The 23,797-nt window shown below is 36.1% G+C and overlaps 1 long non-coding RNA gene across 4 annotated transcripts in view; it reads right to left on the bottom strand.

Moving 5' to 3' along the window:
- LOC125257799 overlaps window positions 1–23,797 on the bottom strand; it is a 70,299-nt gene that overhangs the window by 37,248 nt on the left and 9,254 nt on the right. For 2 of the 4 annotated variants that reach the window (XR_007182456.1, XR_007182454.1), the window contains exon 1: window positions 23,349–23,748. The exons of the other annotated variants lie outside the window; for them this stretch is intronic. This is a non-coding gene — a long non-coding RNA (uncharacterized LOC125257799). Of the gene's footprint in view, window positions 1–23,348; window positions 23,749–23,797 lie in introns of those variants that run through there. 4 annotated transcript variants of the gene reach the window in all.

Consider the following 23,797-nt stretch of genomic DNA (forward strand, 5'->3'; position numbering starts at 1 on the left):
ATTGCAGCATAATGAACGCTATTCGCAAACTGTCCTCCATTAGATTTGTTAATTACTGTACGCTCTATCCTGCTTCCATCTGCTTGAGAGTGTGTTAAGGAAGTTGCTTTATTCTTGTCCAAATGCAATTAGACTGCAGCTCCACACACGAGAACCATGTAACACAAGTCTCCCTCTAGTCCATCACGGGGCGCGAGAGTACAAATGACAATTAACTTGAATTGTATAAGCGACAAACATGGGAAAACTGCTTAAATCCTGAACTCCTCATTACTTGTGTGTATTCTAGGTTTAGTTAACAAAAACACCTTTAACCAATCAAAAGATGCTCGTAACATTTGCTTGTTGGGAAAAGGTGATTTATTATTTTATAAGTGATATATTTCTTACAGTTTTTGACTGGTAGATAATAAAACATCCCATAGACTTACATTGAGACTTGTGGGTGGGATACTTGAATTTGCAACACATAGCAACTATTGACCACATAGCAACGCCTTAGCAACCACAAAAAAAACCTAGCATCGTGGTTGCATGGGCAAACACCTGTTACATTTTCTTCAGGAAAAAATGGTACTGCTCTGAACCTAATTAATTTTCACAAAAAGTTTTTTAAAACAAATATCCGAATGTCTGACTGTGATAAATGGAGTAATTAGGACACAAGGAAATTTTCTAATCAATTTTAAATCAATTTAAATGTGTTTTTAATGGTATTAACTCTGCACTGAGAGTGCTGAAATAAATGAAAGTTTTGATCAGCCAGCAATGGGCTAAGGTTGCAGCGATCACCGCCTCATTCAAGTTCCCTGGTTTGTTGAACTTTACTGTCAGAGTAATGAAACTAAACGAAGCATGAATTCATTTAATCTGCCCTGATACCCATCATCTGATGTGCACTTGCACACACACACACACACACTGCTGCATCACTGGCCCATTTGTGATGATGATTTTTTATGGTGTAATATAAATACCCTCATCATAGTAAGCAATTAATTTCTGGAAAGTGTTCAAATGCATATTCCATTAGCAGTATGCATGTTCATTTTCCTGTATTCTTTATTTAAATTACTTACAGTATGCCATTTACAAAATAACACATAGCAATATAGATTTAATTCAATATAGTGGCATGCATGCTTAAATATATAGATGTGTTAAAGTTTGTGTATAATTTATCATTGTTAAAATACCTTGCATTTCCAATGCACACATGTTTTGAGCAAAAATAAGAAAAAAAAATATAACTACAGAACACAAAATGCAAACATTTTTTAAATAAATACATTTGAGTTGTGCAACCATTTTGGGGCGGGATTAACTGTTTGGCTGACTAATAGGGTTGTTACGTGTGTGTATGCAAATAAAGATGAAGCGTAACAGGAATCCACAGATATGGGTATTTAATGAGAAAACCACAGATCCGAAGCATAAACACACTATTCAACATATAGAATAACATTAAGAAGAGACAAGGAGTGAAGGGAGTGAGTCCAATGTAAAGGGAGTGCAAACGAGGAAGTCCAGGTGATGATGATCGGTGATGACGAGGAGCTGACAAGGGAAGTGAGTGCAGGTGAGGAGACAAGAGGATCATGGGAATTGGAGTCCTGAAGACAAGGGATCTGTGACAAGGGTGCGTTCAGGAAACCTTTTGAAGTTACAAACTTTTAAAGTGCATGTGTATAGCAGAAAAACAATCCTGGATTTGAATCGCAACTGTCACAACACCAAAGTTATGACTACGATACCTGACTGAACCATATTTAACCAAAACGTTATTGAATAATAGATGACAGAACATGAAAAGTCTTTGTTTTATTTACTAATTAAACAAGAAACAATAGATATGTTTGCAACATTGATAAAAGGATCAAGCCAAATTGAAGTTATTACTGCCTTCATCTGCCTGGTGAAAAAAAAAAGTTTGCTTGACACAAAATAAAACACACTCATTCAAAGTCTATTTGAGGGAATGAGTATCATGTAGACTAATTATGTAATCAGTCACATTTATTAACCTGTCGTTTAGGTGTGGGCGACACGATACGATATATGTGCCGCCCATTACGTAATCACATTGGAAAGGTCATTTGTGATGTAGGCGGAAGAACCGCGGTTAGGCGAAAAAGTCCATCTCATTTTCTCCTCCAACTTCAAAATCATGCCAAAAAACTGCCAAACTGTGCTTTGCTATGCAGATATATACACACTAGCTCAAATGAGAGGACAAAACATTTGGCATGCACAGTGTGCCTACAGGGAGTGGAAGCAGATCACTGCACACAACGCAACACAGGAAATACAGCTTTTATTAAAACGCTGTCATTCTTAAAGTATTGGTACTAATAACATTAGGAATCATGCCGTTTTTACCAGCAGGGTATCACGATACATTTCTAGAACTGGTATATCACTCAACATTATCCCAGCGGTAACTTTAGAGGACAATGTGCATCTAAAAACATGTACACTTTCAGATATGTATCAGTGTCGGTGCCGATAGCCTCTTGGGCAGCACCGACATATAGCGCCGTTGCGCTTTGGGCGACCCGAGTTCGAGTTCCCTTCCTGTCCTATCATAATATAGGCAAAAAATGCCCAAAATAAATATTTTTTTAAAAAAAGAAAGAAAAATAAATGTATCCGTCAACTTCCCACATGGGATACGCATCTCTATGCTCTCCAACTCTTCATTAAAACAAGGACCAATTTCACTTGAAGTAGAATATTCTATGACTTTTCTGAACTCTAAATAAGTTTTGTACGTACTGAGCTGTTGTATGTCCAGCAGGCTACTTCTGAGCCTTTTTCCTTCATTAGAGTTTTCCTTTAATCCTTAATTACAGAGAAAGGGCGACAGAGGAGGAGGACTGCGGACACACTCGCTGTGGCAGCGAGACCAGGTTAGATCCAGACGATCTGTTTTAATTGGATTATAACTGACAGTGAGACGATCAATGCGGGAATTATCACAGTTTCATCAAACCCTCCATTTCCCCACAAATCCAATTTGAGTCTGATGCCTCACATTTCGGCTACAATAACAAAGATTTATCGTGTGTGGCAAAGTCTAAAATTAACTTTTTTGCAAGCTGGGCACCAAACGGAGAAAGCATATGGAACGTTTCTCTCAGTGATACATAACGGCACATATTGTGATAAACGGGATCCTGACAAGTGCAGGGCACATATTTGTCTACATTAGCATAGCGTTCTCCTCATTGAGCCGCATGCATGCGACGTCTTTACACGGTAACTGCTGACCTCCTATACCAGCACTTATGCTAATACAATCATTAGTTTCACTGCTATCACGCAGGTATAAGCGTGACAGTTTGAAGGAGAGTCCACATTAGAGTCTGGCAGAGGCTCAACAGGGGAACGAAGGAGCACTCATTGGCCAATACATCTCTATAAGCTGGGGAAATTGAAAACTCTACTACCACTGGGAGCGACTCTGGGTTATTTCCCGATGGAGCAGCCGCCCTCAGCTGGGCCGACGAGCAGAAAAACGCATATCTCCATTCATACTGGGACTTATTACCATCTACAAGAGGTGAAATGGAAATTCACTTGAACAAAGACCTGGCGAGGCATTATAGGTGACACTCATTTCACCAACTACATATTACCCATGAGCGCTGATGGATTCAGTCCGCCTGAAAATGTCAGGATTTCCAAAATTAGACTCATGGGTCACTTCAGTCATTTGGAGAAGATCCCAAATTTGATTAGGACTGGGCCTTTGTCATGCAGTCTGAGAAAGACTGTATATCAAACAATAAAAGAAGAGATTTATCCACACATAAATTTAACTATAAAATTCACTGAATAAACACATTGATTCTACTGCACTCTAAAAAGTAATTCAGGGGACTTGTTACCACAACTTAAATAAATGCATGGTTGCAAGTTAAAAATTCTAATTTACGGTATTAATTAAACCTTTTAAGTACTTTGTAGAGTTCTGTTGACATAATAATGTTGATCATTACATCAACTTAATATCAGGTGTAATTTAAACTCAAATTTCAAATTTCTGTGTTAATTGGCTTTTTAAAAAAATTAGGTTGTAGTAACTTGATGAAATTGTCTTGATAACTTTAGAAATTAGGCAGTGGATTTCTAGTTCCCAGCATGCTTTGCATAGGACTGGATAAGGAGAATAAATGTTGAAATTAAGTGTTAATTTATTAGTTTTTAGTGAATGGAAAGACCTGTTATTGTTTAATGCTGTTATGTTTGACATTTAAATAATATTGTTTATGTAATGTTGAAGTTTTTTGGTTACTATTGTGTTGAAATTCAGCGGACCTTTAGTCATTACTTAAATATATATATTGTTGTGAAATAAAAAAATCAAGTTCTGAAATGCTGTTAGACTTTTTACTTGTAATTGTTATTTTTTGAGCTTGGATGACACACAAATTATGCCTATTGATTCGATCTACTATCATGACTTGTCATAGTTTAACATTTTCAGTTAATCAAAAATGTATTTAATTTTAAGTTCTGTTAATGTAAAATACAATCTGATGACGTGTAAACGTGTTTCATTGTTTTGAGTTGTATGAACACTTCTTTTAATTTAGACGAACTTAAGTGAAACTGGGCTGGGATTTATATTTCCCATCATGCTTTGCCCATGGCACTTGAAAGGGAGAGTGAATGCTAAAATTAAGTGTTATATAATGTTTTTTGCACAAGATTAATGGTAAGGGAGATTTAGCAGTAATTAGTGTTTTGTTATGCTAATTTAGAAGAGTTTCTGTTAATGTGAGTTTTTGGAGATTTGCCATCATGGTGACAAGCGGTGCTTGGTAAGTTCATGTTACTTAGAAATGCGTTTTATTGTGTCCAAAAAGCGTCTTCACCTTACTTAAAACATTATGTTGGATCAACTTAAATAGTTGCATTCATGTTGACAATTATTAAGTTCATGTTACTTAGAAATGCGTTTTTATTGTGGCAAAAAATGTCTTCACCTTACTTAAAACATTATGTTGGATCAACTCAAAATATTGCTTTGAATTAATGTAATTCTCCCAATTGGCTTAAGTTAAAAATTCTAGTGGAAAATGTTAACATATTTTTTTTTGTTGTTGAACCATGAAGGTAAACACTATATTGACTCTATAAGCAATGCCTCTGCTAATGCCAGTGACAAGTAATATCTGACTTTTTCATTAAATATACATGTTAAATAAGTTATGTTAGCATGTGCTGTGATAGCTGTTGATTTGAACTGAAATAGATCAGATTAATTGGTTCCAGGCCTACAACTCTGGCAGGTGGAGCGACTTAATTTTTTGAGTAATCAACTTAAAAATTTGTGTTTATTCTACAATTTAATTAAGTTCCTCTAACTCAATGTAGCTTGTTGGTTGGATGTAAATTCGCTCAAAGTTGTCATAACTCAAAAAATTGAAATTGATGCAAACTGTTGAGCAAACACATTATTATTTTAGAGTTTGGATTCTACTTTTAAGGGACAGTTCTCCCAAAAAATGAATATCATCTCTCATCATTCATGTCATTTCTAACCTGTATGACTTTCTTTCAAAACAGACGAGACACTTAGCAGAATGTCTGTCCTTCTCTCGTTCATACAACAAGAGTAAATGGGGACCAAGAGCCATCAAGCTACAAAAAAGACCAAATAAAGTACCATAAAAGCTTAATAAAACCCTATATATACAAGTAAGTATAAACTTTGCCAATATACTTTATTCATTTGTTTCCATTTGTTTTAATTTATTTTTATTTTTAAGAACTACTTTTAGAAGAAACATCTGAGACAAAGTATGAGTTCACACTGAAACCTGATCTTCGATTAGTTTGAGACATTTGATGAGATCTCTTCTGAAACGTGAGATTACTGAAAAATCCTGAAAAAGTCTGATATTAATAATAAATACTTTTTGCTCTCCATTTCTTCTCATTGCTGTCTAGGACAAACAACTGAGTAATTATAGAGATCTCATTCGAGATATTGCTTTCACCAGTGGTTTAAAACTGAATAAAACCTTCTTTGGATAGACAACAAGCACATCTCCTTGTACAAAATCTTCCTGGAAAGCATGTTTGTGATTTTAAACAAGCGGCTACAGTTTTTCGGTCTGGCTATCTGAAGGAGGCAGGGCTCCAAACCACAAAATCAATATTTTTAGCGGTCATTAAGATCTAATTATATGATTCTATGTCTGTGAGATTTCAGGCATCATTCAGAGCTGGAACAGGTTGTAAGTACAGTGTCAGGAACAGTTCCTCCAGAAATGCAGGATGTTAAACCACCTGTTTGTGTCTTCAGCTGTTCGGGACTAAACTGATCACACCACCCACACATCCATCTATCTCCATGGTGATGAGACCCATTGGTCCCAGGTGGGGTTGATGATGAACATTGTTGTGGCTGATCTGAAGAGGATATTCAGACGTAGTTCTCTGGTACACACAACCTCTATTTTAAAAACTCATTTTCTCTCTATCATGCAATCAACGTTAAACCAAAATTGAACCAGTTTACATTCTAAACACACATTCCTGGTCTTACTTTGAATGATTTATCAATGCATGTTGCAAGGGGTTTATAATTTACCAATATCCAGCGACTACTGAATTGTCCCGAGCAATCATTTTGATCAAACAATTAAAATATATTAGATATTTTATTATATATTTATATATATATATATATATATATATATATATATATATATATATATATGTTATATTATGTTATGTTATATGTTATGTTCACACAAATATCAAAATCAATGTATGTTGGGATAAATAAGGACAAACCCAGTGGTTGGGTTGTTTTAACAGTTGGGTTAAATGTTTGACCCAACCTGCTGGGTAGTTTTATTTAACTCAATTATTGTTTAAAAATTACTATTTTTCCTGCCTAAAATGAACCCAAAATAGGTTGGAAATTAAAGTTTATAAATATGTTTAATAAATGAACATTTATTAATAAGTTTAATGAATAATAATTAAATAAACATTAAATTGCTTATTAATAAATGTCCAGCTTTTGATTATTACTGTTGCCTCTAGTAATTATGTGTCTTATTTTTAATTTCCAACCTATTTAGGGTTCATTTTAAGCCAGCCATACAGTCATTTTTAATCATTATTTGAGTTAAATAAACCTACTCAGCAGGTTGGGTCAAACATTAAACCCAATCGCTGGGTTTGTTAATATTTAACCCATCTTGGGTTGTTTACAATATAGGTAGGTTTAAATCCGCGTAATCACTTATATCAATGTTATATCGTCATATTGTCCAGCCTTAAAACATATATAGTTTTACTATAGTTTTTGTCAGTGTTGTTTATTTAAAAACACCCAATTATGCAGAATATAAGATGGAAAATATTTAATTGATGAGTTGTCAACATAACATATAACAATACAATATATACAGTATGATTTTACCTCAAAATCCAACAATTTGACACAAAATGATAACTGCAAATCCATGTTTATCTGCTGGAGTCAAGTTGTTTCTGTGAATTACAGTGATCCATTTGCTTCTTTTTTCTGTAGCTTTCAGCGGTCTTTAAATATATACCTCAGGTTTTGTGTCAAAGCTATTTGTACAGTCAATCACAAAGCTCTTTCCCGTTTTGGATGTGTTTTTGAGTGTTTTTTGGTGATTTCAAATATTAAATTTAAAGTAGAAATTGTGAATTATCCATCTAAAATGACAGCAGAATGGACGTAAAGGAAATCTATCAGCAAAGTGCACATTTTTATCAGCCAAAATTGATAAACTTCAAAAATAAACCAGTTTATAAGCGTGGCAAATAAATAACAAGCATCGACACGCACTTCTTTAACACATTTTAACACACACACAACCACAAAATCAGATTTGTCACTGCAAAAGCCCACTGTAATAAATTAATAAATCCAAAACTTGCATAGTGTGAATTATCATTCACTGTAATCTACAATCATGGTTCTTTGCTCAATGACAGCAGAATCCCCCACCTTCCTCTACAGAGCATCCTGGGAACCGAATGTTTGTATAGTATGGGCAGAAATGAGCTCATAAAATGTGCAGTCATTGTCTAATAGCTTCACTCCCAGACAAACAACCAGAGACAAACAACAGACATCAAGGCGGCTGATGAACTACCCACACCACTCAGATTTCCTGCAGGCCATCCACTGTTTATGGACAGAACATCAAAACAGGCTTAGAATAAAGATCACATGACTTGAGGGACTTTGAATCATCATGGCTACGACAACATTTGTGATTAACTCGCATTCCATCTGAATAAACGCAAGACTGCATTTATTTTTCCAAGTAAAATTATATATATTTTTTTAGGACGTTCATTACTTTGAAGGCAGTCGGAAAAATATGATTTTGCCCCCCACACACATTTTCTAATAGTTTCTGCACCCCTGCTGACAAAAGCAGATAATTAGAAGATTTTATGACAGAAATGCTCTATATTGTCAGTGTGGTGTGACTAAATGACATTTCTGTGAGGGTTTTGAAAGCTGTTTTGCACACCAAAACCAAATTGTATTTTATAATGAGAGTGCATCACAGGTTGAATACAAGAAAAAGCTCCTATTCAGGCTATAACAGAATATCAAAGCACATGACACAATCCCAAAGCCTTCATTTAAAACAATAGTCTTCGGAGAACAAAGAATATGACTCCTAGGGGTAATTAAGTCAAGACTTTAAGTGATTTGAGTATATGAATGTCATAAAATGCCCTAAATTAAATGCACTAAATGAAAGGCATTATCTTTTTGAGGATGAATTTTATTTCTCATAAAGATCTTGCCATTGGCAAAAACCTTTGAATTCTAAAACTGTACTGAAAACCTTTTCCTCAATCCAAAAAGACCATTATTGAAACTAAACTGCAAAAATAACTTGAACTGTCCAAACTTTCTGATGGCGGAAAATGAATATAACACATTACACCCACGTGTACACATCAATGACGCCTAATCGCCAGTGAGCCCACCTAGTCACAAGAAGTAAATGAGGAATGGATGATAGAACTCAGAACTTCTCTCACCTCATACTTGAAAATAACCAAAGGAATGGGCTTGAGGTCGCCCGTAAAGATCAATAAACTTTGTCTTCAATGAGAAGCACCATTAGATGTCATTTCCAAGATGGGAACAACAAAAATGATTCCATTGGTTATTTTAAAAAAGTCTGAAACTCAGCATGACTGGAACACTTTGAAGTTGGAAATGGGATCTCCGACCAAAGATTATTCTAGTCGACTAGTAGTCATTCATTTAAGCCATTAGTCGACTAGTCGCACATTTATGGTGTTAATTTAATTACTAAAATACCATGGGTGGGGAGGTTGGCTTCAGAAAATGGTTTAAGCTTAATTTCTGAGAAAGAAAACTATACAGTAGCCTATATAACATTCAGTGTTTCCCATACATCGACTAGACTGTGGCGGCTCGCCACATTCTAATTTGTCCCGCCAAAGTCTCAAAATGAAACGGAAATTAGGCTTAAATAACCGTCTGATAACTGCGCTCTTTTAAAGCAAAAGTGGGAGTCATAGAGCAAAATAAGTAGGCCTACGCGTACCAAGACTAGCACCAATTAGGTTTTCGTGCACTATATTCAGAGTCATCTGAAGCCATTCCATAGCTTCATGTGAGGGAGTAACTTACATCGTTAAGTTCACGGTCAGAAACTCGTCTTCCCTCAGCTACAGCTGTCAATCAGCACTCAAAGAGCGCGTCGCGTTCGGTAACGACAGTCAGCACGGTAAAACTCTCCAATATGATGTTATTCCCATTATAATACTTGCTATGTAGACAAAGGGCTGTGGATTTGCATAAAATGACTATATCTTGCAGGAATTTATTGGCGTTTCTGAACTTTGTTATTATACTGGCTACATACAGGGTGTCTGTTAGATAGATCGCACAACACAAGGACTATGAATTGGCGTCAGACGCACAGTAACTGGAATTTAAAAGTGAGAAGAAACATATGATTAATAAACTGTTATATGCAGATATACACAGAGATTCTCTTTGTGCCGTGAACTTTTCAATGCGCAGCACAACTGCGAGTTGTAACTCCATATTGCTTCAAGCACATCATTCTGCACCCGGGATGCGCATTAGCGGTTTTTTGCTGCTGTTTTGAAGCGTTTCATATCATGGTTTTGCACACTGAAATATTATTAATAACCTATTTTGTTCTGTCGTATCTATCATATCTTGTTGCCCCATTAAAAATATGCACAATACATTTAAAATATCGTCTTTTAATCTTACATTAATATAAATACATATAATTCTTTACATATAAATCTAATATAAATCGTTTTTTTTTTTCATTTCATAAGAATACAAATAGTAATTTAAAATTTTTTATTAACATTTGGATTTATAAAATTACTGAGCAAAGTTGTTTTTTTTTTTTTCAAGAACTAGGCTAGCATACTTTTTGCTGCTGAATTATATAGGCTACTCACCTAGTTTACTATACATTTATTGGTCAGCTTATGATTATATATTTCTATTGTTATTTTTTCTCTATAATTAAGTGGTGTTTAGTGCATTCTGGATTGTTTAACAAATCAAAGAGTGACCATAAGTTCCACAAATACAGATGTATAGATACAGGCTCCCACTAATAACTTAATTCAACAAAGGTAACCTCTTTTGCTACATATTTTTAATGGTTTAAATGTATAATCTACATGTTTGACCACTTATGAACGATCATTTAGCCTACTGTATGTTGTGTACGTGACTATTGTGCCCTACCATCACCAATAAATAAGTTACTTTTAGAGCACAAAATTGTTTACAAGAGAACAAATTTCTTCATTGATCTAGTCACTTAATTTTGCTCTCAGAATGCACCAGATTTATCCATTTCAATTTAAAATGTACAAAATTTTCCTACGGGGGGGCATGCCCCCGGACCCCGCTAGAGGAACGGATGTCCACCCACCACAGTCTCACAAAATCCTGTGGGAAACACTGACATTGCTAACATTGTTCTACATTACAGAGAAATACTAAATCATAATAATGAGCCCTGGATGCGCCTATAGAGAGAAATGCAAATTAAAGTGAATAGTTCACTCAAAAATGACATAGGCGTTAGCGTAAGCTTAAGTGAGAATTGACAAAAGCGGAAGCACAGAGGATAGAGCAAAACAAAAAGAATTAGAAGTCGAAAAAGAGAATTTTTAAAGAAAAATGTTGGAGGATTTTGATATAAGAAAAGTTACGTCACCCTCAACTTTCTCGTAAATGCACATACCACCGTTTCCGGAAAACAGTGATTATAGTTTATAAAGTTTTAAATATGAATATTTTTCTTGCAAAAAAACATTGCTTCACTTCAGAAGGCATTTATTAAACCCACTGGAGTCACATAGGTTTACTTTTATGATGGATGGATGCGCTATTTTTAGCTTCAAAAACTCTCTAGGCTCTATTAAATGCCAGGATATTATTTATTATAACTCTGATTGTGTTTGGCTGAAAGAAGAAAGTTAAGTACACCAAGGATGGCTTGAGTGTGAGTAAATTATGGGATAATTTTCATTTTTGAGTGAACTATTCCTTTAAGTTAAGCGCCATGCAGTAAGCGCTGTACTAATGTTAGTGAGAAGAAGAAAAATAAAAAACTTTTTGATATCAATCTGCATATGCGATGGACATCGGTTATGCTCATCTTTGCTCACTCCTTTAAAGGTATCTCAAGTAAAATGGATCTATATTTAATGAAGCAAGTCCTGAACTGAATGCGATGCAAGTTGCAACCTGTTTTACAGAATTGATTGTTAACAGCAGGTGTTCATCACTAATGCACAATCATCACTTAATTAACTGCTTTATTATCTCATTAACTTTAACTCTGCTTTATTGTTATTGTAACACTATTTAGAGAGGGACCATATGTACTCTGAGCAGAGTTGATTTAACTCTGAAGATTTTGCTGTGTGTGAATCAGTATAAAGTTAGGAAAGAGTGGATGGTTAACATTTTTTAGAAAACTTAAAATTATAAATGAACCTCAGGTAAAAATTAATAATAATAAGAAGAAATATGCTTATAAATAAATAAATATACACATAAGCACAGGTTATATACATTGTTTTACAATAAGACTGCTAAAACTTTCACCTGTTTCACAAAGAGATGAAAATAGAAAATAAACAGTACAAGTGTGAAAAAGGCACTTTTTTTTATCATATATCTCTTGAGGAAATGAGGAATCTACAAGCAGACGAAAGTGTGGCTACCACACTAAAGTTAATTAATTCATTCATTTGCTTTTTTTATATGATCCTACTTCATTAACCAAATGTTTAAGAACCCTCTTATAGTTTATGAAGTGTATGTGTGTGTGTGTGTATATATATATTTATATATATACATTTTTTTCACTGAAAATGGGAATTATTTCACACTTGAGCGCAACCCGCTGTGTGTTCCTCGTCTTTTTTACTTTTCTATTAAAGATGAGAATTCAACTTTAATAGCACTTCCATTTGTACAAAATTGCTTCATTTCAACTGTTTGTGCCTGTTGACTGCAAAACAGCTGGACAGACGTCTCTGCATTAAGACTGGAAACATCATCAAAATCATGTTTCAGAACATAATGAAAACAGATATGATTTTCCGGAATAGAATACTAAAACTACAGAAGCAAATAAATATGAAATTCTCTCAATAACATGTTCAAATTTCATATGACCAAGAGGTATTCAGACAACATTAGGGATATTCAGAGACATTTACAACCACAAAAACAACAAAAAATTGTTGTTTTTCAACATGCAACACGATGCATCACGATTTTTGTCTTTATTAGTAAAACTACCGAGTTTAAGCAATTTGAATTTGATTGTTTACTAAATGCAAAACATCTAATTCAGCTAATAAATTCACATCAGATCAACTAAAGTATTCTTGTTCCTCAAATAATCAAATTGCTTAGAAGCAAAAAGGAACATTAAGATTTATTTTTTCATGCATGCATTAAATAGTTAATATACATGAACTCAGCAAGCTTGCATGTGTGCAAAAAAGAGAACGTTTTGTAAAGCAACAATATTATATGAAACAGTTTTATATAGATGTGCATGGACCTCAACACTCAAACCTCAATTCAACTAACATCAAGTTAAAATATCACCACACAACAAATAACCATCAGTAATGACAAAAACCACAACAGCATCATAAGTCTGCAGACTGCAAAAAAAAAAAAAAAAAAATCCTATTACAGAAACCACATCATTTATTCATGCTGCAGTGCATGCTGGGAGCTCAAAACTCTTCAGATCAGCAGCACTGCCTGATATGAAACTGTTTGTTTAGACAGCTCTCAGTTAGTTGGGTCAATTTTTGAGGAATATTTTCATTCCAACATAGTAAAAAGTATAATTCACATCTCATTCGAAGCACAGTGTAAACAAACAGCAGCAGGTATGGTTTCATAACTTATTATCAATTACGTTATGGTTTGGACAGAAATATCGTTTCAGCAGACACAAAACTCTATTTACAACAGAAAGAAATGTAAAGTCAATCTGCCTTTTGCTTGTGTGCCTGAAAATCTTATTTCTTTACTTTCACTCCATGTGTTCTTTCTGATGACACTAGATAAGCAGATTTGTCTATGGGATACATTTAGTAGATGAATTCAAGAAACTATCAAATATCAGCCTGACCTTCTTTTGGTCCCCAATTTTTGTGTCTTTGCAGCTCTGATATGGTGCTGGCTTCACCCTGCTGCCACTGACTTTAAGACCTGTCCTCCGCCCCTAAATTCATCCTTCGGTGAGCAATGAGCTGGATTTATTTCTTGCCGGCGCCCTCATCACGCCACGAGACGCGTGCCTTATCTCTCCCACACCTGTCCACCACACATCAGGAGCCAAAGCTCCGCACCTTGAACAATTACACCCTGTTGTCAAAAGCCAAATCCCAGAGCCAACAAGATCAGCTTATTTCCCCCCACTCTCTAATTAATTTCATCCAGCAGTCAGAAATCCCTCCATCTGGAAAGATTTGGGCGCAGGTGTGTGTTTCTGTGTGCGCTAGGATGAAGACCAGTGTCCAGTGTCTTTAGTTCATTCCCAAAGCTGTTTCAAAGAGTGGCATTCTTCCCTACAGGGGAATGTATGTGTGTGTGTGTGTGTGTGTGTGTGTGTGTTAGAATTAGATAAAGCACCAGATACAGTGGGGTTCAAAAATCCACATTGGCAATCTGGGACTTAAAGTCTGGTTTAAGAATCTGACCAAGAAAAATAATAGGATTTTGAAGAATTTAAAGTGCCTCTATCATGCTTTTTCAGACATTACCTTTCATGTAGTGCGTAATAAAGCTGTTTGTGAATGTAAAAGGTCTGCAAAGTTTCAAAGATCTCACTCTAAAAAATATCTGTAAAAAAAACAAAGAGATTTACACAGTAAAATACCGTTTTCCATTGAAACAGTAATATACAGTAAAAACAATGCATTCTGGGTAATTTTATTTGTCGTTTTCAAGAAAGTAACCTATAGGCCTCTTTTCTTAAAATGACAAATATTACACAGAATTAGGGCTGGGCGATATATCGCATGCGATTCTCACGCGCATTTCGTCAGTAAAGCCGGTTCCCTGATTACCGCTAAATCGCCATCACCTGCTTTAAAATGGAGCGCCTTTTAATAGACAGAGCCGTAATTCACTGATAAGCCACGCAAAATCGGGTTCATTATCAAAGTCGATTCATCTTCGATACTGAACGCGATTTTTCGTGGCTTGTCCGTGAACTACGGCTTTGTCTATTAAAAGGCGCTCCATTTGAAAGCAGGTGATGGCGATTTAGCGGTAATCAGGGAACCGGCTTTACTGACGAAATGCGCGTGAGAATCGCATGCGATATATCGCCCAGCTCTACACAGAATGCATTGTTTTTATGGTATATTACTGTTTCAGTGAAAAACGGTATTATACTGTGTAAATTTGTTTCTTTTTTTACAGTTATTTTTGAGAGTAAATTAAATTATTGAGAACCAATTCTGAACTGCCTGAAACGAGTCATCAGTAATTCCAGCCTTACTTCCTGTGTGAACCTACATAGGTTTGTAATTTGCATAATGCCAGCCTATGGTCTTCATTGGCTGCCCACGAACAAAGACACGCCCACTTTGATCCCCCTCAAACGCTGTAGTTGTAGCTGAGACCTGGAAGAGTTTAGTTTGTGTTGTTGTCATGTCGAGAAGACACTGCACTGCGAAAACAAATCCACTTTGCATGCACTTCCAAAGGATGAGGTCTCGGGCTTGAATTGATACATTATAATTGATTGTATAACTGTGTATAAACCATAGACTGTAAAAAATAATGGACGACGCACCTTCACTCTCTTCCATTGTACAAAAGTAAAGCCGCCAATGTTCTAATTTGGCGCTAACTTCTTGCGCTGATTCGGGACCTGAGTCTGCGCAGATGTGAGTGAGAAGTGGAGGCGCTGTATCAAGGCTCCGCCCACACTCCCACAGAATCAGTTAGTAGTACTGGAGAACAACTCATTGGGCCCATAATACACCCGGCGCATTGCGATGCCAGGCGCGACGCCAGTGTTTTTTGCTAGTTTCAGCCTGATGCAGTTATCATTTTCACGTCCAGTGCCTTTGTTGTTTAAATAGCAAATGCACTCGCACCCATTTGTTCGCCCATGGGCGTGCTGGTTCAGGTGCATTGTTGGCGCATTGCTATTTTGAGGCAACTGAAAACAATTGCTTAAAGGCACGTTAGTAATATGCACCTATAGGCCGATGCACAACGCATGTACAATCTGCTTGTTACACACAGGGATGCGCAGCAGCACACAAACATGCCAAATATTAAAAAGAAAAGAATGACAATGTAAAAGATTATTATTGTGTAATAATTAAAGATGAAAATGCCTACATGTCATAATGGATAGACAATGCATGTATCAGAATTACCTATTTGCAGTAATGATGAATGAAATTGGCTAATTATTTGATCTTGGCAATACACACATGTATTTAAACTGACTCTCTTGTTGAGTCTCTCTATAGTCCGCCATGTAAATAGCAATGCACCATGGTGCAAGTGCACATGGCTTTTAAAGAGAATGGGAGATGAGACTCTGATTGGTTTAATGCACGTTACGCCTAAAATGCACCCATTACTCATTAAGAGACTAGGGACAATCCTTTTGGGTTGACCTTCGTTCATCTTCGGAACACAAATTAAGATATTGTTGATGAAATCCGATGGCTCAGTGAGGCCTCTATTGAGAGCAAAGCCATTGAAACTCTCAAGATCCATAAAGGTACTAAAAACATATTTGTTTGAAGTGTAATTTGATTGTTTAATTTGTCTCACGTCGCATAAGATTACATGGAGAGGGCGGGGTTTATAACCTATACTGGGACCAGCCACCTGGGGGCGATCAAAATGTTTTGGCTTCACTTTTCAGGACTTGTGCGGCATACTTGGTATCAACCGCTGAGGAAGATCCGGAGCTGAAAATCAGATATGGTAATGGGAGTTTCGTTTCCGACACACACTTTAAGCAGTCAACCAATCACAACAGACTGGGCCATCTGACCATTCAGAGCAGAGTAAGCTCTCAGAAAGGAGGGGTTTAGAGAGACCAAATCCTTTATTGAACCGTTTCAGACACTGAGAGAAAAGAGGTGATGCTGCAATGTGTATTATGAGAAAATGAAAGTCTTTTTGTCCATGGATGCATGTAAGCCAATTTATATACATATATCTGGCTTGTGTTATGTCATAAAATAAATAAAGAGAAAATCAAATGAAATGGTACATTTATGTTAAGAACATTATGTTGTGGAAATGTGGTTATTTTTAGCCCATAAAATTGTGAGAGTTTCGCCCCTTATCTAAAGAATCAGTGAGATATGTCTAATTGGCTCGAGCTTCTATTTTCTTAGACCAGCCGGTTTAAAAAAACTGACATCTTTAAGTGGCTGCCAATAAAGTGAGCATAAAACTTCAAAGGTTGCCATTACATTTTATGGGTGAATTACTGAAATGAAAGGAGACAAAAGCTTAAATCAGACATTTTATTCTATGGCCTCATAAAGCTCCAGCATTAAACTGCTTCCTATTCAGAGGTCTTTTCTAGGAAGAATTAATTCTACTCTCATGTTCCCAATGACTGACAGGTTATCAGCTTAACAGACAATTCATTTACTACTCTTTTCCCCATTTCACTCTATAGTCGTTGCTTTTTCATTATAAGTATAACTTTCTCATTTGGCTTGTGACCATTTCTTTAATAAAAAAACGACACATGGATGACAGTAATTGCCGTACATAGAGTAATAACAAACTGCTCAGAACGCAGAACTCTAACAACACAAACAGATCTGACTTCTAAAAAAAAGTTAGTAAAGTTGCATTTCTAATATAATTAAAGTTCTCATACAGACGGTGAGCAGAGATAGCAATAACCAAAAACCAAAACTCTACAATAATTTCTGCAAACATATGCTTAGAGGGCGACACTTTTGAGTCATTAAATTGGCTTTTCAACTGACTGATTTTAGTTTATAAAATTCAAACACAAAGCTTTCTGCATTCTGCTTTTTAATTGATGGTTGTATTTGACATATCTAAAGGCTATTATTGTGTTTCATCAGGTGCACTGACACATACAGTTTTTAACATGAACCCCAGAATTATAGCTTTAACAGCCTTCCAGCCAAAACTGGTTTTAAATCTGGTTCGTTTGAATTATTCATTCAAACTGGTTTTAAAATCACTTTGTTTGGGGAGTAAAACTGTGATGTAGGTGACATATTGGAAACAAACTATTATAAATAGTTGTTTTTATCTAAATATTGTGTTAAAAATGCAGGGAACACTTTTGCGCAATGACTCAAACTCAAACAAATCAGCTGTTAGAAACTCTAAAGAGACTTGCATCCCACCAGAATCACTGCTTTACATCTTTCACATCAATCAAGGCACCAGGATTGATAAACTGGCTTGTGTGGAACTTGCTTTGCAGTCTTTAAAATCAAGCTACAAGCAAAAGTTTCCTCCAAGAACAGGGGGAAAGATCTATCACGTCCTAATAAATGTGAAGGAATGGCACTGCCTGATTTTTCCAGCTCAGAACAAACAGTACCCTCTTTAAAATAATAAAAATCTGAGGTGTTGAATGATAACAGATTGAACTGATAGCAGCAGGCTTATGGGGCGTGTATTCCAAGCTCACGCTCTGATTTTCTGAAGCATCCGTTCATTCTTGCAGGAACTGTTTTTAACAAATCACTATGACAGGGAGCCTCCTGACTACCAATTGAAACATGATGAATTCAGTACGCCGGTCCTTGATATTGCTCAGCGCCTGTGACTGAGTGACTGGATGAACAATCTCAACAGTTACACTTGCAAGTCAATGTTTTTGTCCTCTTAAATGAATAATTCCAGGCCTATATCAACATCAAAAACCAGTGATGCACAGATACAGTAATGCCAGAGTCAAGGCTTGTACGGTGGAGGATGAATGCAAGAAGAATGTTCCAGAGAATAATTGAAATTCTGCATTTACACAATTATTAATTCATATTCATGATCAATTCATCAGTGCAAAATGTTTTTCTTCATAATCTTTCATAAGAATTTAATAACTTGCTCTAGTTTGAAATTATGTCACACAGGCTCCATGGGATACTGAATGTCAACTAACAGCTAAATAGCTATTTAGGTATTGTTTTAGGCTCCATTCTAGTATGTAACATCATCTTTTTATAATCCAAGCAATTCCTAATGGATAAAATCCCTCTTTTCTCACTAAGTATTCTGTTAGACTTGGAAAGAAGTCATATTACAGAAATAAAATGGTTTGCAAACAGCAATTCACATCGATTTGAACTATTTTTGAGCAGTATGACAGTAGCTTAAAGGATTAGATCACTTTCAAATGAAAATTAGCCCAAGATTTACTCACCCTCAAGTCATCCTAGGTGTATATGTCTATATGTTCTTTCTGACGAACACAATTGGAGGTATATTAATAAATATCCTGACGCATCCAAGCTTTATAATGGCAGAAGAAAGAGCTGAAGAAAGTGTCTCCATCCACATCTATCCATCATAAACCGGGGGGTTAATAAAGGCCTTCTGAAGCAAAGTGATGCATTTGTGCAAAAAAAAAAAAAAATCCATATTTAACAAGTTATGAAGAAAAATATCTAACTTCCACCAGACCGTCTTCCGTATTCAACTTACGAAGAAAGTGTAAATCTCTAGCCGTTCAAAAAGCTTACGCTACGTCCTACGCCTTCCCTATTCAACTTACGGAAAAAGCTTAACTGACGCGACGCCGGTTTTCAAATGGGGGCCTGACAAGACAAACTTTTGAAAACGGGTATCAAAATACAAGTTTTTGAAAACGATACCGTTATCGTAAATTTTGTGAAAACGGTGACGTCATGTGCATGTGTTCAGTCTATAGGCATCTAATGCTTCTTTACAAAGTGACATTGCCAACTACTGGCCTGGCATATATGATACAGCGTTTTTAGTCGTTTCGCGGATCCGTGTGAACGGGGATCGTATTGACAACGTTGTCGCCTGTATGCGAAAAACGATTCAGTTTTTAGTGCATTGTTGTCGTGTAATCGTACCATGAGGTAATAAACAAACATGTTCAGCAAAAATGTTCATGCACTCTTTCATATGAAGCATTTAGGAAGTCTGATTCATTCAGTGAATTGATTCATTCGGAAGGTTTATGTAAAAGAATCAGTTCAAAATTCAAATTCTGTTGGTTATTGGAGAGTAAATTGATTGTTCAAATGTTCTATATAAGTTCAAAAAGATTTACAGAACATTTTCAAATGTTCAAATATACTATAAAAACTAAAATATTGGTCTAAATTTAAAAAAAAAATGTATAATGTATATTTTCAAAAGTTATTGCAATTTTAAACAGCTTTAATGTAGTTAGCTATTTTTATTAGTAGCCTGTAGGGTAGCTTATGTGTAGTTAAAGTCCCCCTGTAGTCAATTATTTTATCTCTTAAAACTCATCTTTGATCACCAAAATGACATATTTTTTTAAAAATTCAAGTGAAAAAATTTCTTCATGCCTTAAAATAGCTTGAATGTAACTCTACGACCTTGCCTCATTTAATATACACGGATCAATGAATATTCAAATTAGCCCCGCCTCCACTCGCTCACGCCAGCTCGGAGAGTGTTGCTGTAGTGATGAGCAATTTGTTGTTTGTGCTGTGGATATTTAAGAAAAAAGCTTGCTTCGCTTCATAAATTCAGTTTAACAGCTGTGCAACTGAACTGCTCAAATATTTTCTGATGCTTAAATTGCGTTTTAAATTATGAATTGGTAAAACGCCTTTGCAAAACGGTCTGAATCCACTTGCATTCTTTTGGACTGCTCTCTCACTGAATCACCTGAAGCGATTTCTCAGTAAAAAAAAAGTATCGAGAGAACAAGCAGCCGTTTTCCTCTGTGAACATGCGCTAAATGGATGTTTGACAATTTCGTTGCTTTTTGGAGATTTAAAAAAACATTCAGATGAAATTCTGCAGGCGCCCATGCCTTCTCCGTACATGAAATAAATGCACATCCTCGAATGAGCGCGGATTTCCAGCGTATATACTTTGAAGTTATCAGGTAGGCTAATATCTTTGGTTTGATCCATTCCAGAGGCGGCCAAAATCAGAATATATAATGGACTGAATAGCTCTCTCAGAACATGACATGCGAGGACACACTGACTGAATATGCACACGAATCACGGTCACACGCTCAGAGCAATATTGTTTTAGCTATGTTTTAAAGATTAAAAATATTTCGAAGGACAAAAACATTTATTTTTAAAAAATAACTTTATTGGCTTTACTTCAAGTCAGCTGTCACTTTGGCACGAACCGCTATGCACTCGCACACTTGGCACAGCCCTTGCGACGGTTCTGTCATTAAATAATATGAATTAATATAATTTGCCTTTTGCTTGACTACGTTATGAAACAGCTAATAATGTGTTGTTAAAGGTGCCCTCGAATGAAAAATTGAATTTATCTTGGCATAGTTAAATAACAAGAGTTCAGTACATGGAAATGACATACAGTGAGTCTCAAACTCCATTGTTTCCTCCTTCTTATATAAATCTCATTTGTTTAAAAGACCTCCGAAGAACAGGCGAATCTCAACATAACACCGACTGTTACGTAACAGTCGGGATCATTAATATGTATGCCCCCAATATTTGCATATGCCAGCCCACGTTTCCAACATTATAAAAGGCATTACACAAGGGCAGCCAGTATTAACGTCTGGATGTGCACAACCAAATCATCAGACTAGGTAAGCAAGCAAGAGCAATAGCGAAAAATGGCAGATGGAGCAATAATAACTGACATGATTCATGATAACATGATATTTTTAGTGATATTTGTAAACTGTCTTTCTAAATGTTTCATTAGCATGTTGCTAATGTACTGTTAAATGTGGTTAAAGTTACCATTGTTTCTTACTGTATTCACGGATACAAGAGAGCCGTCGCTATTTTCATTTTTAAACACTTGCAGTCTGTATAATTCATAAACATAACTTCATTCTTTATAAATCTCTCCAACAGTGTAGCATTACCGGTTAGCCACGGAGCACTATCAAACTCATTAAAAATCAGAAGTAAACAATATAACAGTATACAATACTCACATAATCCGACGCATACATGACGAACACTTTGTAAAGATCCATTTTGAGGGTTATATTAGCTGTGTAAACTTTGTTAAGGCACTGTTCAAGGCAAGTGCAACCTCTGTGGGCGGAGAGCACAAGATTTAAAGGGGCCGCAGCATAAAATCGGCGCGTTTATAATGATGCCCCAAAATAGGCAGTTAAAAAAATTAATTAAAAAAAATCTATGGGGTATTTTGAGCTGCAACTTCACAGACACATTCAGGGGACACCTTAGACTTATATTACATCTTTTAAAAACACAATCTAGGGCACCTTTAATGTTACACTTACCATTCCGTTCTTCATCTCAGACAGAGTCAGACAGCTGCCTGCTAACAATCCGTATCCTTACAAACGGTTTGAACAACTCAGAACATCAGTGGAGAAAGGCATATTGTTCATCATAACATCGTAACAAACTCGCTATATTGCTAAATCTACACAATTTTTCATATCAACAGAAAATATACCGGGATAACCTGGCTTCTCTTGAGACTTTCCTGCTTCAGAGCAGTCATAGTTAATGATATGCTAAAGCCTGCCGGCACATTGTTGTGATTGGTTACAAGGTAGTCTGTGACGTCACAAACACCACCGATTTCAAACTGCGGGTTTTAGACTGTCTTTGGTTTACTGCAGTTTCAAACATAAAATACTCAGCAATGGTGCTGACTTATGAATTTGCACATGGTTCGTCTTAAAGCATATTAAAAACACTACAAACTATTTAAGTCACCATGAAATATAAATTCTTGTTTTTTTTTATGGAATATTACAGTATTTATTATAAATTATTTATCTGTGCACATCATTATTTTTTTTAAAAATTACCTTCCCCTCCCTCTTGCAGCAACATCTCTTCTCTGATGATGTGTTTACTGGCATGATGGCGGGACAACCTGTCATTCACATGAGATTGACCAATAGCAAACCAGAACCATCCAATCAATTGCCCATGTACAAAATCAAGTCCAGCCCTACATCTTTTCTTGTTTGAGAAGCCATTTCATATATGTCACAATAGAGAAGAAAAGTCTATCTGTTTCATACCAACTTCATGTTACGAGTAGCTTGTAGCTTAGCAAGTTACCGTTTCAAAGCTTCCCCAGAACTGCAAATAAGCAATAAATAAATAAACCAGATATGGTTGCAAGTCCTTAAATTGTGCCCTTGTGTAATGAAAAATAAATCCGGTCCGGTCTGCCTGGTAATTTCAGAGCACCTGGGAAACAACTTGCCCCGTTACTATAATCAATACTGCCTATAAGGAAAAAATAATAGCAAGGAAAGCAATCCCAAAATGTCATTATGCCCTGTAATGCTGTTAAATTCTCATAAGTCTGAAGTAGTGTTATAAGCATTAACACAGGGTTTATGAGGCTGGTCCACTGTGATATAAAAGTCTATATCTTTTCCCCTACGGACATGTCTGAGTGGCATCTGTGCCCAGATCAGAATCTTTCATGAAACATTTAAAAATAACACAGAAAACTCCCTTCCCGCCTGAGAAATGGGATTTCACACTTTAAATAGGATTTGACACTTTCAGATATAAATGTTATTTGAGTCACTCTCTCCTACCTGAGAAACACTACAGGGTCAGAAAATTCAGACATGAATCAAATACGCTTTCAAATGTCCTTTCATCATCCTGCTGAGGTTCATGTGGATTTCCTCCCCTCAGCTGCTGGTAACACGTGAAGAATCAGCATGGAGCCCGTGTTCACTAGGGAGATGACGACATGCGCGGGAGGTTTGGAGGTTTGCCGTCAGTCAGGCTAATAAACAGCGAAAAACACCCAGCGGTACTGCGAGTTAATTAATAACGTGGTCTGTCTGTTCTGGTTTGAAATGAACTGTGTTGCCTCACAGTTCCCGGGATTAGCTGTGGATAACGGTTCTTTTGATCAGGTTCTTCTGTGTTTAATAATGCATGTCTTAGCCTTATGCCCTAACTGCTGCATTAGACTCCAATGCTCAAGGTAAGATCACCCCCATCTGAAACTCTCACTGGCCTCCACTTTTCTTGA

The sequence above is a fragment of the Megalobrama amblycephala genome, linkage group LG22, assembly GCF_018812025.1.
Source record: "Megalobrama amblycephala isolate DHTTF-2021 linkage group LG22, ASM1881202v1, whole genome shotgun sequence".
In the NCBI taxonomy this organism is placed as follows: domain Eukaryota; kingdom Metazoa; phylum Chordata; class Actinopteri; order Cypriniformes; family Xenocyprididae; genus Megalobrama; species Megalobrama amblycephala.